This window comes from Drosophila simulans, chromosome 3R, assembly GCF_016746395.2.
Source record: "Drosophila simulans strain w501 chromosome 3R, Prin_Dsim_3.1, whole genome shotgun sequence".
NCBI classification, from domain to species: Eukaryota; Metazoa; Arthropoda; class Insecta; order Diptera; family Drosophilidae; genus Drosophila; species Drosophila simulans.
The window spans coordinates 14,256,111-14,272,803 of NC_052523.2; the positions used below are offsets into that span (position 1 = coordinate 14,256,111).

The 16,693-nt window shown below is 40.7% G+C and overlaps 1 protein-coding gene across 2 annotated transcripts in view; it reads left to right on the forward strand.

Annotated features, from left to right (window-relative positions):
• The first annotated feature begins 3,817 nt into the window (after positions 1 to 3,817).
• The window catches only part of LOC6728461 (trophoblast glycoprotein), a 41,434-nt gene continuing 28,558 nt past the window's right edge, over positions 3,818 to 16,693 (forward strand). The window contains exons 1-2 of one of the 2 annotated variants that reach the window (XM_016176913.3): positions 3,818 to 4,508; positions 14,571 to 14,639. The gene's annotated coding sequence lies outside the window, so the exon portion shown is untranslated. The remainder of the gene's footprint in view (positions 4,509 to 14,570; positions 14,640 to 16,693) is intronic. The other variant, XM_016176912.3, reaches the window with a different exon arrangement.

Below are 16,693 nucleotides of genomic sequence, written 5' to 3' on the forward strand. Positions count from 1 at the left end.
AAAATATTTATTATTTCACGCAAAACATTTTAGCACATGACAACAATAAAATTATTTACAGAATAACCGAAAAAAAGTGTTAGATTAAACGACCTAATGTTTGCGAAAATTGAATTTTTTTTAATACCTTTATTGACCAATCAAATTTTATTTTGTTTTCGGAGATGAAGTGTTAAATTTTTAAAATCCATCGCCATATAGGTGACCAAAATTAGCACTTTTATCACCAAGTTCTTTTTGTGCTCTGTTATTTTTCCCTCAGTTGCCTTTTTTGACCAGACTTTGGCCAAAAGGGTTTCATTTCTTGGCTCAGTCATGCACGATGAGGGACCCAAAATACAAATACATAACAAGGGAAAGCGGCACAGTCGGCTGCCTCGACTATAAGATACCCATTACTCAGCCGGTCGGTAAGGTCTGCAAGACCTTAATCCCTTGCAAGCTTAATCCCAGCTTTCTAGCTCATATAGTTTCCGAGATATAGAAAATCACACATCATAAATATATATACTATCTTGACCATACACGAACTTGGTATACCCCTTTTGCTTTACAAAGTTGTCAAAGTCAAATGTTCGCTTTTTTCGTTGTTGTTTTTTGGTTTGTTTTGAAAGGTTTTATGCCTCTAAGCCCATGTTGTTGTTGTTTATCCTGTGGGCCTAAATCATATTAATGAATTTTCTTTTGGTCATGACTCGGACCTCTATCAAGGTTGGAAATGGCTGCGAATGGAAGTTTGGGAAACATTAATTACGCAAAATTAAATTTGATATCCTCGCATTAGCCGTGAATCAAGCAATGTACAAAACTGAAACGGTTCACCGGGTTTTATTTACTTTCGGAGGTTACTTTCTCCGAGTAAATGGCAAGTGAGGGTGTTTTTGTGGGGTCACCACTTGAGCGGCTTAGTTAAATTTATGTTTTAAAAAAATAAACGCAAAGGAAGAACAAAAAAATAATAATTGCCTGCAATGCGAAATCCGCTTTTGGTCATTAGCGGAGTAGCTCTTTTTTTTTGGTGGCCAAAAGGGGTGAATGCGTGAGTGCGAGTTCGAAGGTTAGAGGTCAGCTGCCCCCGGAATTTATTTGCCTCGCGCATTGCGGACCTCATTAGCAATAGTTTTGTTTGGCTTTGTCTGGTTTTCGGTTCAGTTCAGTTCAGTTCGGGCCGAAATGTTTATTTTGAACCCCCTGCTTTCCCCCCTTGGCCAAATCCACACATAAATCATGGCCCAAACTGCACTGACAGTTGCGGCGCCATCGATGATGATGATGGCATTTTGTGGGCAGAGGCAGGGCTTTATCAGTTAGCCGGCACTATAATAATTCCCGACTTGGCTCCGTTCTGCGGCCCAACTAATTAGCCCACAAAGGGGGTTTCTAATGGGGGCAGTGGTCAGTGTCCATGGATAACGACAGCCAATTTGAATGGAACCAGCGCGAGTCAAGTAATTTCATATGCGGATTGTCTAAAAAGTTTGACAGCAGTTAAGCCATTTATCGTTTCATGTACCTTTTAACTGATATGTTCTTTATTCTCAAACACATTTTCATATTTTCAGCCGAGCGTTGTTGTTTTAATTACTCTTCTGTGACCTAGTCAACCCTGCGTAAGGTACCCTTATTGTATTATTTACCATAACCCCCACTTCATCATCCTTATTTCCCCTAGCAATTTATTCAGTTGCTATGCCTACTTTTTCAATTTGGCATGAGTCTCCTTCTGCCGCATTTTTCCCGTATATCAGGTGTCCTTGGTAATACTAACCCATTTATTTAGCAAAGCAAAAAAAGTAGTAAAACATAAAGCACAGGAAGTTGTTTTCTCCGTCTCACCCAGCTTATACCCCGCACCACCTGTTTTCCTTCTTCGGCTTTGACTGTCATTCAGTGGGCGGAATGCAGGGTGGCTGGGCGGTTGGGGGTGGTGAAAGGTGGAGCTTGGCTGGTTAAACGAGGAGGCCAATCAAGCTGCATGAGTGCATCCTACTGGAGCTCAGCTGCATCTTCCTCACACACACACATACGCACAGAGCGGCAGGAACACGTGTGTGGCATCATCATTAACGGTACCGAAAGGATGGCTGTTTGAAAGGAGAGAAATGAGGGGGTCTCAGACTTTCTCCATTCACCTTGCCCCTTTCACCTGCCTGTTGTCTTTGCTGATTGCCTGCTAAAGGCAGATAGCAAGAAAGGCAAGGAGACTTAGTTAAATCCGAATTAAGTCAGATATCCGATCATCAGAAGATTCCAGAGTATTTCTGCTAACTGCCGGCAAAACAGGTTGACAGCAATGTGGAACGTTAAGTTTGAAATATATTTCAGTATTTATAATGCAATTATTGTTGTTAAGAAGAAGTTATATTTCAAGCAGTAGGTGTGTATTTATCACGGCAGTTAAAATTGGGAATTCGATTTGAATTTGATTTTGATATACAAAACGGATTTTCCAGTGCGGTAATTGCATATTTCGTGTTAAATCGGCTTATCCCCTTTTCGAAATGCTAATTTATTTGTCAGTGTGCATGCATCTGTGTGTGTGTGTTGCCAAACTCCCATTTGTGAGTGTGTTGAGCCGAGCATGAATAATTCAAATCAAAATTAATTCGTTATTAGTTCGCAGCAAACACACACAAGCAACAGGCTTGAAGGGAAAGTGATGCAGGAGCAAAAAATAAGTATGGCCGGGCATAAAGCCAACCTCATTACCAACTATGCATATATGTATGTTTGTATGTATGTTTGTATGTATGTATTTGGGTGTGGGCACAAACCTGGCTTCAATAGCGCCTTGGAAAATTTACATAAAACACTAAAAATATCAACAGCAACGTCCGCTGTCAAAGTAAAAAAGCGAAAAAACGCTAAAGAAAAACTAGGAAAAATGAAATTCAAATAAACCTTAAAATTGACTTAGCAACGACGACAGCGGCGGCAGCGACAACAACAAAACAACAAAAACAACATCATCGGTGACAGAAGCAGAGTTAGCAGCAGCAAAAAACAATACATATACATGTACATATACATATATATGTAGAAAAACCGCTCCATGACATCAACAAACAATCAACGACAAAGAAAAATGAAAATGAAATGTAAATGACATGAAAGCCTGGCTTAAATGAAAAGTGCAGGGGTAGCATTCGTTACTTAAATTAGTAGTTTTTTGTTGCCAAAATCAAATGGGTTCAATCGCGGTGGCTCTTAAATCCTCGTTACCTGTTATTTATACTCTTCTGCCGTCTGGGGAGTTTTGGAGCCCACCGCGAATGCAACACATCGAACTCAAACAGGTTGGCAGACCAAAAATCAAAGCGTGGGTGGATTCAGAAGTTCAAAGTATGCGTGACTCCCTAAGCTGCTTTCTTAGTGCTAAATTTAAAAATTTAAAATAATACAGTATAAATAGTTTTTATTTAGGGATATTTTCCAGTAATTTTAACATTCTATAAATTATTTATGATTATTCATTGGCTGACATAAAACTGACAACTGAGTAGGCATATCAATCTTGTTAGTTTTTTTGTAGCAAATGCATAGGCATATCAGTTTTGTTTGCATTTAATGCATTTCGACCACTTTAAATTGTCGTATTAAACGCTAGTTACCTTAAAGCTAAGCCTGATTAAAGGTTCAATTACAACAGTTTTGTAATATCAATTAGTTCTTACTGGAGCTCAGCCCCAACATCCCCACTCTTCGTTGTCCTTCGAACATGTTGGAGTTGCTACCTACCATCGAACGCGTTTGGAGCCGGCTGCCATTGTGGGGCTGCCCCTCTGCCGTCCCTCTGCCGCGTCGCTGCTGGCATTGGCGCTCGGCGTCGCTGCTCGGCTACAGTTTTCAGTTTGTTTATAAACTTTGTGCTGTGCGGATGTGTCGTCGCGCGTTTGTCTGAGTAAATCGTTCTGGTGAATCTCGCTACTAGCCACGTACTTTAAAACCACTAGCCAGCCGCTTGGCGATCCGTTCTGTCCCGTCCAACGTCCCGCCGTCGCTGCCGCTGCGACCAACCCAACGCCCACATCTGCGCCCACGCGGTCGAGGAAAAGCTGAGGAAAAGCGCGCGCGCGACAAGTGAAGCGCACAGGTTAGCTGTGCTCGTATGGGTGAAACAGTGAGGAATTGTGTTTACTTGTGTGATTTCTTTTGTTTGCTGGCCAATTGTGGGGCTTAATTGAATGCTTGTCTCATATGGGCCAACAGAACCCACAGGCCCCCAACACCAACAACAACAACAACAACTGCACAAGCCTACTCGAGTGTTTCGCAACGCCATAAAAAACGCATATATATTGGAAATATAAAAAGAAGAAGAGGTGAAATACCAAAGCAGTACATATACACGCACATATCGACGGGACGAGAAGAGAAGCTAAGCCAGAAATACTGTATATGTACATATATAGCAAATGGCATATAGCATATAGCTATAGCATACGAAAACCAGTTTCGAACCGCCGCAGCAGAATCGAAAGCAGCGCAGTCGCAGCGTTTTGACCGAGGTGAGTTGTGCAGTGGTGTGCGTGTGTATCTCTGTGTGTGTGTGTGTTTTACCGCCCACATGTCGCGGCTTTCGCTGCCGACGTCCAGCGGAGTCGCAAACTGGCTTTTGTCGTATGTGAAAAGTAACTTTAATTTGATCGGAGAATCTGTCCCTTACCATTACCCCTCTTCCCCTCCCCAAAAACCCCCACTCACCACTCTTTGCACAAAAAAATAAGAGATAAAAAACCACCAACAACTTGTTGAGGCATTCTTCATTTGACCAAGCAGAACCGGAGACAACTCTAATTTGATTCGAGAACCCAGAAAATGTAAATCATTTTGGAGCAACAACAAAACACCAGTAAACTAAACTAATTTGCACAGTTTTGCTTTTGCCAAACTTTGTCTCTCAATGTTGGCAAAAAATAGATAAAAAATTGCCAACTTTCAGATACACGAACTTTTTACACGCTTGCAGTTTTAACTACACTTTTCAGTCATCATATTCAAACGGAGTTAATTGATTATACAGAAACTATATACTATCATATATTTTCAAGTTCGGAAAATATTAAATATATATAATATTAAAATAAGTTTTAAAAAATGTATAATACAAGAACTTCTTGACCTATTTGAAATTAAATCTGGAACTTAATTGAATTAGCATTAAACTTGCCAACTCAATAACCATTTTTGGTCTAAAAATGATACTACTGTATGTAAGGGCAATAAAAAAACTAATTTACACAAGAAAAAGCAACAACAACCGATAGCAAAGGCAAAACAACAACAACTAAAAGAACCTACAACAAAACACGAAAAGCTCCGAAAAGTTTTTAATTGTCAACTTTAAGCCGAAGCCAACTTTTTAGGACTATGAAAGAGTTGTTTTTTTGGGTGAACTTCTTCCTGCTTCGCAAGCTCTTATTTAGCCCTTTTTATGGCGAGAGGTACTCACTAATTGAAATTTACTTAACTCGTTCTTATCCCCACCGTCTACTCAGTTTTGGCCATCGTGGGGCTACTATTGGTAGCATGATTTGTTTGCTGTTCAATGTAGAACAATTTGGCTTTGGTTGCCTGCATTATTTATTGACCTAATCAATACCTGATAAACGAGGGAAATTCTATGAAGTAATGTTGATTTGAATTAACTGAGCTTGTTTTCCTGCCTTAATGCCGAGAGTTTCTACTATCTTCTATATTTACTAAATAAGCCTAACCAATATAGCCCCCAGAATAATTACATTGTAATAAATACATTGTATCTTACTGCATTTAATTTTTAAGTCAATCATTTTTCACAATTTTTTTAAGGACATCAGATACTTTGACTACCTCGTTTGCGGTCTTCATCTTTTTGCGCACTCACTTAATTATCTTTCAATCCCTGTATCCCGATCTACCCCAATGTTGGCCCGCTGCTTGCGCCTTTTTAATTTGTTTGGCCTGCTTTTGCCGAGACTTTATGTACTCGTATTTCACAGTTTGCCTCAATTACGGACTCCTGTGCCCCCTGTCCTCGTCCTCCTTGTATGGTGTGTCCATGGTGTCCATGGACCTGCATCCATGCGTCTACTTTTTATGGGCAACTTTTGTTTTCGTGCCATTTTTCATATACTTTCGCTAGCTACGCACAAATTAAAAGTTTATGCAGCCAGAATGATGATGGAAGTTGGGTAGGTTAATATGCAGGCTGTTTGGGATGCAGTGCATCTGCCACTGGAGCCGAGGACTAAAACTGCCAACTAGCTCAGCAAGCCAGACTTAATGCGCAACAATATTTTTTCTATCGCACAGCAGCAGGCCAAAACTTTATCCAGCCACCGAATATTTTCCCCCTGAAACCTTCGTCCTTTGGCACAGCCCCTCTAGTCCTTGTATCTGCAACACTTTCACCGGGCAAATATTTGGAATACATTTGCTGGAGTTGCCAGGGGACAGACTTTTGGCATAATTTGTATGCAAAAATCTCAAATAATATACATGGTACGACACCCACTCGCACGTGTGTGTGTGCGTGTGTGTGGGTGTATCTACGCATCCGAGGGATGTCCCTGCTGGTGACAGTTTATAATTTCAATCAGTGTCACACTTGTGACAACTTGTTATGTTTTATTGCCCTGGCCAGGAAGGAAGTCCATATCCTTGAACCCTTTTCAGCAAATTCAATGGAAATTTATTTCGGTGGCAAATGTTCATGATCTGCTTTTGCCTCATTTCCGCCCACTTTAAGTCGCAAAGCCAATGGAAGAAAAACAAAGCATATTTTCTTTAATTACTTCTCATGTCCAGCCAAGGATATATTTGCAAAAATGGCAAACAAATACATTTACATTTATGGGGCGATAACTTTGGACTTTCGACTTGACAGCACGGGAGAAAGGGTTATACTTGCTGTGGTTGAAACTGAGCTACAAAAATAGTTACCTTTGTTTTCAGATATTTACTTAGCTTGTGGCCTGGCCAAGGGATGTAGGTAATTGCAGTGCTCTCTGCTTCGAACTGGGCAATTGCGGATAGAATTCTGGTCAGGTGGTAGCAATGATTGCCAAGGAGTCGAAACCAGAAATATCTGAGTGTTTTAATTAAATTGCCAAAAATGTTCTCCTTTTTGAACAAAGAATATTGTAAGCCAAAGGAAATTGAATGAAAATATGCAGCTAGACAAGTCAAACTGAAATCAATTTAAGAAATGACTAAACATGCTGCCGCGAAACCAATGCAATTATTCCAGTAAATAAAATCTTAAAGAAGAGTATATATTCTCAGGTACCTAATAAAATATAAGGGGAAATATTGCCCAGCAATTGATATAGTTTAGAAGTAACTTACATCAGTCACAGATAAGTGGAAATCGCTTGTATAATTTTCTAAGTTTCCTGTCAATCAAAGTCAGTCAAGAATTAAGGATAAGCGTACTGCAACTTGATCGCAGCCTGCAATCTGCAACTACAGCAACTAGAAGTTTGTAGATGGGGGCAGTTACGCAGCTGCTATTGTTGTGTTGCTTGCAAGACAATTTCAACTAAATTGCAAGTGCGTCAAATGAAAAGGAGTGAGTGGAGCTAGCACAAAATTCAGATACAACCAGCGAGGGGAAACCCGCAGAACTGATGCTGATTTCATGGGGAAAATATTTGCAGCAAAAATATACAATAACCAAAGTCCCGACAGTGGGGATGAGTCAGGAAAGAAGAAGGTGCTTTGCGAGTGGAATAAATATTCCATAAAGCGAGGTAAGCCTGCAGGGGAAATTTAATTCAATCGACTGGCAGAACCTTAAAGAATCTGGGGCTTGGCCAACATTTGCATAAAATCACAATTAAAGCCTTTGCCGGCTGCCTTTAATTGTTTTGTATCTCTCAGATACATTGTGTAAGCCATGCCGCATACATTATCTTTATCTCTCACCCGACTGGCTGGCTGCATTTATCCCCCCACCACTCCCCTGCTGTGTCTGCGCAAAAAAAAAGCGTAAACAAAATAAAAAACGCGGAGGCGTCGAAGCGAATTTATGACTCACGGCTTGATTTTTCTCTCCATTTTCCTGGCCGTTTCTGTGGCTGTTGCTGATGTATCTGTATCTTGCAACTGCAACTGCGGCAACGTAATTGTCGCTTACGTGTTAAAGAGGTGTGCTACTAAAGTTCCGGTGGGTAGAGAATTCTTCTCCATTTCGCATCTTTTTTTTTCCATCTTTAGCTTTGGCACGCCGAAATGTCTCTGTATGCGTTTTCCGTCTGAGCCACATTTGCCTTTGAGGCATGCCACAAGTCTGGCTCCCTCCCCGCGCCACCACCACCCTCTTCAGCCACGCTCAGGTGTGTGCGTGAGTCGGTGTATGTGTGGGTGAAACGTGCCACAAGCAGCCCGCTTCGTGAAAATTTTCTTTTCTCATTTCTGCGCGCTCTGCTTTCTCCAGCATCTATTTATTCCGGAAATTCTACAGGGTAGCAAACGTTTTTGGTTCTATTCAAATTTTAAATGGGAATTCAGATGCAACACAGTGTTATCATAATTATTCAAAGTGGAAATTAGATTGTCTAAAGATAATCTTATCTAGAAATTCTTCTTTTATAAAGAAATACATCTTATATCAAGACATTCTTGTTATATCAACAAATTCTTAACTAACCCACATTTTATGGTTTTTAATAGGTATCACACCAGCTTTTACCACTTCATTTCAAAATTATATTGGTTGTTTCTCTCATTTTGGCTGGCTGTCTGCGGCTTATTGTGTGAATTACTGCCGGGCCATTCTCCTTCCGTCGGCGGGGTCGAGAAAAAACGGAAAGTAGGGTTTCTCTGAGGTGGTCTGGGTTGGTCTAAGCTGGTTGGATTACAGCTATCAGCTGCTGCCGCTTTTCCTTTTGAGGGGCTGAGCGTCGTAGGGGAGTGGCATCAACATCTTGACTTTTTGGTGGCATGGGTCTAGGAGAGGTAAGGTCAATGGCGCCCTATTTCGGCATTAAAAGCAGCGCCGATGGCCTGTCACATTTTAATATAATTAGGCATAAATTGTTGCAGTTTGTAAAGCAATTTATTGCGACCACATTTAAGTGAAGCTCTCGGGGGAATGAGGGGAATGTGGGCGATGAATTAATTGCGGCAAAATGTTCATGAGCTACGGCTTATGACTGAGATTTTATTAAGTTCAAGGCAGGCAGTTTAATTTGTCTAGTAGACTTTAGTAGACTTGAATGAGTAAAACCAATACTTGATAAAGTCAACATTTAAAAACATGTATGTAAGTTTAATTCCTGAAAAGTCATCAGCTTGTGCACCATTTCAGCTTTTAAACAACCTTGTTGTGTGTTGGCTTCAAAATTGATTTTACCTCTCAGGAATAAGCACATGTCCAACGTACACTACTGTATTATTCAGTTCGGTTGAACATGAACATATCGGTTGGACTACCTCAGATATTTTTAGTTACTCCTTCTTCCAGTTTGAGAAGCCTTCAAACTATTTTTGTTTAACTGAACTTTTGGCCCCGCTCCAAAAGTCGAACAGGATGTGTGGATGCCCTGTAAATATTCGCCTTTAATTGCAATTCGATTTGAGTTTTTAAATAAATGCAACAACGATGCCAGCGAAAAAACCAACTGGTGTATTGATGGAGAGGAATCACGACAGGTCGGAAAAGCAATTTATATGTTGTAGTGATGAAAATCAATCTGAATGAAAATTTAAAAAGTTCGATTTTTTGCACAATTTTATGGGATATTTCTTTGGAATTATGAGGGGTGAGAAATGGAGGCTGGCTGAAAAATTGGGGGAAAATGCGAACGAGATGCCAGCTCGAGTGTACAGGCACAACCCGTATATCAACACAAATTGTGGCAATTGATTGCGAATGGCAAATACAAAGCACGGTCCTTGAATGCATTCGCCTTTAGCTGCCATTCCACCTGGTCTATACCTCCTCCCCATATTTCCCTGCTCCCCAAACCGAAAGACCCAAAAACCCCTTCATTATCCACACATTTAGCATTGCCGAAGGCGCATAGAAGCAAACAAGGTTCCATCCAAAGTGGGTTTAGTTTAATTTGTGGCCAAATGTGAGCACATTTCGTGCAACTCAGCGGATGCGGAGGGTAGCTAATTGCGGGCGGTGAGGCCACACGGGGCAACTATGTAGCAAACAAATGGAAATTATTGAATTCCAAATGCGGGAGACGCATGTAAGTGGGGCCGAAGTGGGGCCCATGTTAACAGGATTACTCACTGAGCCGGGAGAAGAATGTTGAACATAGAATCGAGAATGGAGAATGGAGACAGCCAGTGGGAATGAGCGGGGAAATTGTAATGGTTTTGTCTTCGGGACAATTGAGAACAAATCTCCAAGTGGATATTACCAGTTGTAACCTACAAGGAAATCTAATCAGGAATAAAGTAGCCATCTGTGCAGAAGAGCCCGACAATTTTCCACTTCAGAAAGTAATTAAATCAGAAGCATCATGTTTTCTAAAGCTTTAACTGTGTACAATAAGAACAGCAGTAAAATGTTGTGTTTTTAAGCTACCCTTTTCAAACTTCAGATTTCATTTTGAATTTGGTTAATCAACACGTCATGTGGAGCTATCAAAAGGTGTAAAAGAGCTCTCTCTCAATGTTGCCTTTCAAAAGTGTGACTAAAAATTGAAACCTGTCAGTAAATATTTTATGGTATCTGTAAGCTTGGTAAATGCCACTTGGCCTTTGACTTTTGTCTTGAAAGTAGCAACTTATCATTCAAAGTCCCCCATCAACCGGGCCGAAATACATAGGGTAATGGCAAACATATTTGAGATGTGAAGTGCTCGGCTTTGATTACATTCGATTGGAATGGAAACCGAAAACTTGAACGATTTATTTGCGTTAACATTGCAGGTCACGCCCAGTGCACTAACATCCCCAAAAAGTGGGAAGGAAAATCAGGCAAAAGTCAATGGGAAAATGCTGGTGGCTCGTTAAAAAAAAAAGAAAAAAAATTGGAAATTTTCTGATTTATTTGCGCAGCAAGCGCGAAATGAAAAATTGCGTAAGCAGTGGAATTACTTTTGAGAATGGCGAGGGAAAATCGGGAAAGCCATCATTAGAAGAAGTTCAGAGGGGCAGCCAAGTATTTGCACAAATCTAATGAGTATTGGCTGAGTTGCGAAGGATTTCCGTTTTATTATTTTATTTTTTTTGCCCATTTTCCACTTTTCAGATGACTCGGAGAAAATGTTTGCTATTTCATGCGCTGGGAAAAACAAACGAGGAAGCCGGGAGGTGGGCGAAAAACTCTCTGCTTCCAGATAAGAAAGTCGAGCACTTGTCTATGGCCATAACTTGGCCTCCCTTCCTCTTCGCCCCGCCCCAGGGCAGCCATTGCACTCGGGGATCGGACTCGGCCCCAACTCCATGTATTCCACGCTTGAGTTTTTCCACCCACCCACATATGTGCTTGGGCGGGGGCGTGGCATTGTCTGGCAGCTGCTGCCCAAAAATGCCGAGCACCAGGACCTTGGTTATGAGCTTTTTCCCTGTCGTCCCTGTCTTCGTGGTCTCTTGGTTACTTTATTTGTTTGCCGCTACTCTTTCGACAAGCAGTGCTTGAACTATGAATCTTTTGACAATAGCATCTCAAGTTAACAGCTTCCTTTGCTCTTTCTGTCTTATTAAATTACCTTTAAGTAGTTGTACTACATTTAAATCGCGATTTACTACATATTAAACATTTGCAGTTTATTTAAATCTGAAGTGGCACCAACCACTACATTATTTAAGTCCGCTTGTCCTACCTTCAGGGTATTACAAATTCGAAAGGAATTTTATTTATGTTTTGCTTTGTTAACCATTTTGGGTGCTTTCACTGTAGTTTCTGTTGTTCTGTTCCATGGCCATTGGCTCCATTATTTTGGCCTGTCTGCCCTCGGGCCAGAACGAAAATATGGGCCAAGAAGGGTTCGGAGCTGAAAGGGAACTTCAGTTTGTTCGGCTGTGTTTGGTTTTGGTCTTGCGGGAACCTCGTATTTCATTATCTATATATGTATGTTTGTATGCCAGGCAATACTTTAAAGATTCGCATTTCGTTTTTATCGCATTTCTTTGCCTCATCTGGCCCGCTGCATTATGTTCGCCTGATTAATTTTTGAGTCGCTTTTCGGATAGGAGTCGAGCTTGGCCAGGATATGGTTGCTTTCCCACGCATTCGCTGGGCTGGACAGACCCTCTAACCCCTAACCCCTTTTCCCTTTTGGCCCTCTGCTTAAGTGCAGATTTTTGCCTTAAATGTGCGGTTATTGTGTGCTGTTGTTGTTTATCTGGGCTGGCTTGTGTTCTGGTTTGTTGGCTGCGCTTATTAATTGTGTAATTTAGTTTGGGGTGTTGCCTGCTTGCCGCTTTCGTGATGGCCTGGCCAATTAAGGCTGGCAGGAGGCCAAAACTTGTGGTAACTTTGTGGAGGGATCCCATCACAATTATGTATCTGCCGGAACAGTGTGATAAAGATTAAGCGGTTAGTCGGACAAAATTGATACTTTAAAAGTTTAGGGTATAATTCGTTTCTAGCTGGAATTTAGCAGACATCTACATAAAAGTAGAAAGAAAGAAATCATTATGATATTTTCTTCATATACCGAACTTAAATTTAAATTCAAGACAAACGAGAGTTAGTTCTACTTTAAATGTTATTCTCATTACATGATTTTGCCGCTATCGGCATACTCCAGAATGTTTACCCTCTTGGGTTTGCCACTCAAGGGCACAAACCTCAAACACTCAGATCGTTTGCACTCCCCTCCGTGTTTGCTGTCCCCATTTGGTTGGGAAAATTATTGAATTTTTCGCCTAATTTACTGCGTTTACTTCTTTTTATATTCATAAGGCGAATACTTTATGTGCTCGCCAACGTTGCGTATACGTAACGTAATTTATGGACCACGATGGCGAAGGGCAGCGGTGTGCCATAAAACTTTACCCAGCAAGTCAGCAATCTGTGGAGCGAGAAGTTCATTCTCCCCACCAGATTTGAGTTCGACTTTTCCGTCGCTTTGGGGCAGCTTCATCTTGTTTGCTTGTTGTTGTCGCGCTCAAATTGAATTCGGGCGGAAAACTTCTGCCATCTCTTCGTTGTATGCTGATGACAAGTTTGTATCTTTTCACCTACAATGTGTGTTTCAGCTCAAAGTTTTAGCAGTTTTAATTTAGTAACATCTATAAGGCATTGCGAGATGTTAGGAGCGTTGCATAAACGAGTTTCTGTTGCCCATGCAGGGCAAACACTTTGCTTATTAAGTGCCTCTGCACTTTGTTCCCTCCCAGACAGAAATGGCAAAAAAACAAAAAAATAAAAAAGTGGCAAAAAAAAGAGGAGAAAACGTTGAAACCAATTCTCATTCCCATGCCGGGCATAAGGCACGCACTCGTCAGCCTACAGGCTGGGTGTAAAAAATACGAGAACTGAAAACCCGAAACTTGTTCAACAGCATTTTTCCCTGTCTGCTTCGCTCCCGCGCTGCTGCCTCCTCCCGGCCGCCCACTCCTCGAAAAGGAGGCGGACCTTGTCCATAGATGGACTGGACGTTGCCCTGTTATACAAAGGAGATGATCAATCGATCATTAGATGGCATTGTATCGTTATTCAAGGGAAACGGCACGGAACAGAAGGTAGTATTTATCTTACTTCAGCTTTATGAGTATCTTCGATGTATTCAGCTTAAGTAAAGGGGGTACTCACTCGTAGTGCAACCTTATATATATTGACTTACTATCCTGCATACCCTTCATAATACCCTGTCGGAAGCTCATTATTTTAAAGCCCAAAAAAGGGCAATAAAAAAACGAGTTGGGTATCAAGACAAATGCGTGCAGCGACAAGACGATAACATGGCACATAACAAGCCCATATGAGTTATAAAGCGGAGCTTATAGAACTCCGTAGACATCTGCCCGCGAAATCCTCGAAGCCCCACAAAACCAAACATTTCCATTGTGTTTCGGTCTTTTTTCGAGATCTCTTTCTGTTTTTGTTCGCATTCTGCTTTATTTGTGCACTGTTTCTGTTTCTGTTTCTGTTGCTTTTTCTGTTTGCTGATGCATTCGCATCTGCAGTCGATGCCTCGTATAAATGCATATTGGTGTCGCCGCCGCTGTCCCGCATTTTCAGTCTCACTCGCACGCCGTTGGCCTCTCGCTTGCACTCGCCAAATACGGCGGAATGGCCATCAGGAATAACAATAGCAACAATGAAGTCTGAGCGGAACGCGAACTACAGGCTGGTCCCTGAGAATTGAGATGGCGATCTGGGCTTATGGGTTTTTCATGTAGTTGGCGATTTTTCGCTGCTGAACAAAAACATGAAAAAGTGAAAACAAAAGCATTACGAATTAAAAGTTTATGGCTTCCTTTAACCGACACCAAAGTTTTATATTATTACAAGGTATAAGAGCTATGTAATGTGATTTTAGCTGATTGCCATTGATTCTCGATTGAAACTGGGTTAAGTGTTTAGCCATAGGTGGATACACTATTTAATGTGGATTCAAAATATTAATTAACAAATCAATAAATCGTATAAGTGCAACATTTATTTATAATTTCAGCCTTTATGGAATGGTATACGATTGTATAAACTTAACTAGCTTCATTTCACAAACATCACTTCATACAAGGTAAGCAATATTTGTAACATCCCTTTCCTTCTTACCTAGAAAATCATCAACGATTAAGAGTACCTAGATAAGCGGACCTATAAAAAGTTGCCATTAAAGCCCATATACAACCCTTCGTTGGTTTTCTGTAAACCAAAGCAAAACAGACCCCCGCCTTGACAGCTGTCAACATTGACGTCCATTTTGTGTTTTCATTTCCGTTTTCCTTCCATAGTTCGTTTACTCCCCTTTTTTTCGAGTGTCATTTCAGGAGTATTGTAAGTCGGGAAGGGAGTGAAAAATAAATATAAACATAATTTTTAATTGCACCCAGTGGGAGAGTAAAGTTGCCAAAAAGACAGTTAGATGTTTGTTAACCAAACCCCCTTCGACCCCCTCAATTCGTCCCTCATTTTACCAGGGGAACAATTAATTCGACTGCAGACTGGGGAAATTTCACTTTTACATGGATTTTCATAAAAATTCCAATGTTTATGCGGTCAATTTTGTGATTTCGTATAATACTACTGTAAGGTAGAGCTTATATTAGGTTTGACTCATCCTAAAATTACTTTAAGGCGATTTTTATAAATTTAAATAATAATGTAAACCTAAATGTGCTTTGGTGTAAACCTATGTAGACCTATTATAACTTGTGACAACTGACAGCTGTTTCAAAGCTTGACATTTGTATTCCACCGTTATAGGCTTGCGGTTGACACTAGGGTTGCCACTCATTAGCAGGAATGAAAATGGTTGGGTGGAAGGGTACAAAAGGCTGTTATATAGGCGAATGCTCGCTTTGAAGCCATTTAAATTTTAAATGTGCCACCGCAAGATGCCACGGACGCCCCCTGCCAAAAAGTCCGTCCATTTGCATAGCTAAGTGTTGAAAAGTTTTCACCGAGACTGTGCCGAGATTGGTACACAATGAAAAGTGATTACACACTCGCTGTCTCTCTCTTTTCCTGGCTTACAGCCTCGTCAAAGTAATAAAAAATAAACTTTGCCAATTAATTTAATTTATGCGGTATTTAACGTGCACACAATGCACGCGGCACCCTGTTTGCACGTCTCTAAGCAAATATTGGCCAAGAGTCCTAGCCAAAGTGTGCTGGTGGTTTTACAGAAAGGAAACTAAAGAATTTGCAGGTTGGGCAGGAATTATTCAGTTTTATTGTTACTCAAATTTGCGGAATGGGAAGGATATGATGAGTGTGGTTGTATCCTCGCCTCATCATCGCTTTCATTGCCATTTTGTGGTTGATGACTTATGATTCATATCTTTATTAGAATGTAACCACGAAAGAGTTTTAAGACCTGACTGCAAATGTAATCAAGATAAAGAGTTAATGACAATGAAAATGAGGTGCTTGGCCATGTTTTCTATTTGGACGCATAGTTTTAGTAAGTCAAGCGTGTGGTTTTTCATTGGGGTGTTTAGAAATCCATTTTTTTAAGTTAACTATAAATGTACGGCGATACAAGGACTGCTTTGATTTTTTATCGCTTCATTGGCTGGCCAAAATTTAATAAATCGAAAATAAAGCCAAATTTGTGTAAACATGCTTAACTTATCGTTTCTTTCAATGCTGTCGACGTATTTAATTTGTGATTCCCCAACGTGTAGCTGTCATTTTCCTTTCATTTCTCTTTGCTTTTCATACATTTTTCTTTGAGAAACGTGACTCCGACTTCGCTAACAAAAAAAGTATATAAAAATGAACTCTGTATCCGTGTCTTTAGTCTCCTTTTTTTAATTTTACGAAGCCATGTGCATGTCCCTGTCGAAATATTTCATGACAAGGATTATTACGCAGGCGATATATGCGTGATAGGAAGCCAGGGAAGGAGTACCGACATTAATCATTGCTCAACTTTATAATTTTGTCAGGGCTTACCCGACCATATACTTCTCCCCACTTTCCACTCAGTATGCAACTACAATTTTTTATACAAAATGATGTCATTAAACAAAGAACAGAAACGAACGAAACCGACGACAATAATGAGCCGGAGCTGTGAGCCGAGTCTGGAGGGGATTGGCTCGGGAGGTCGGTGTGGGGCTCGGGGAA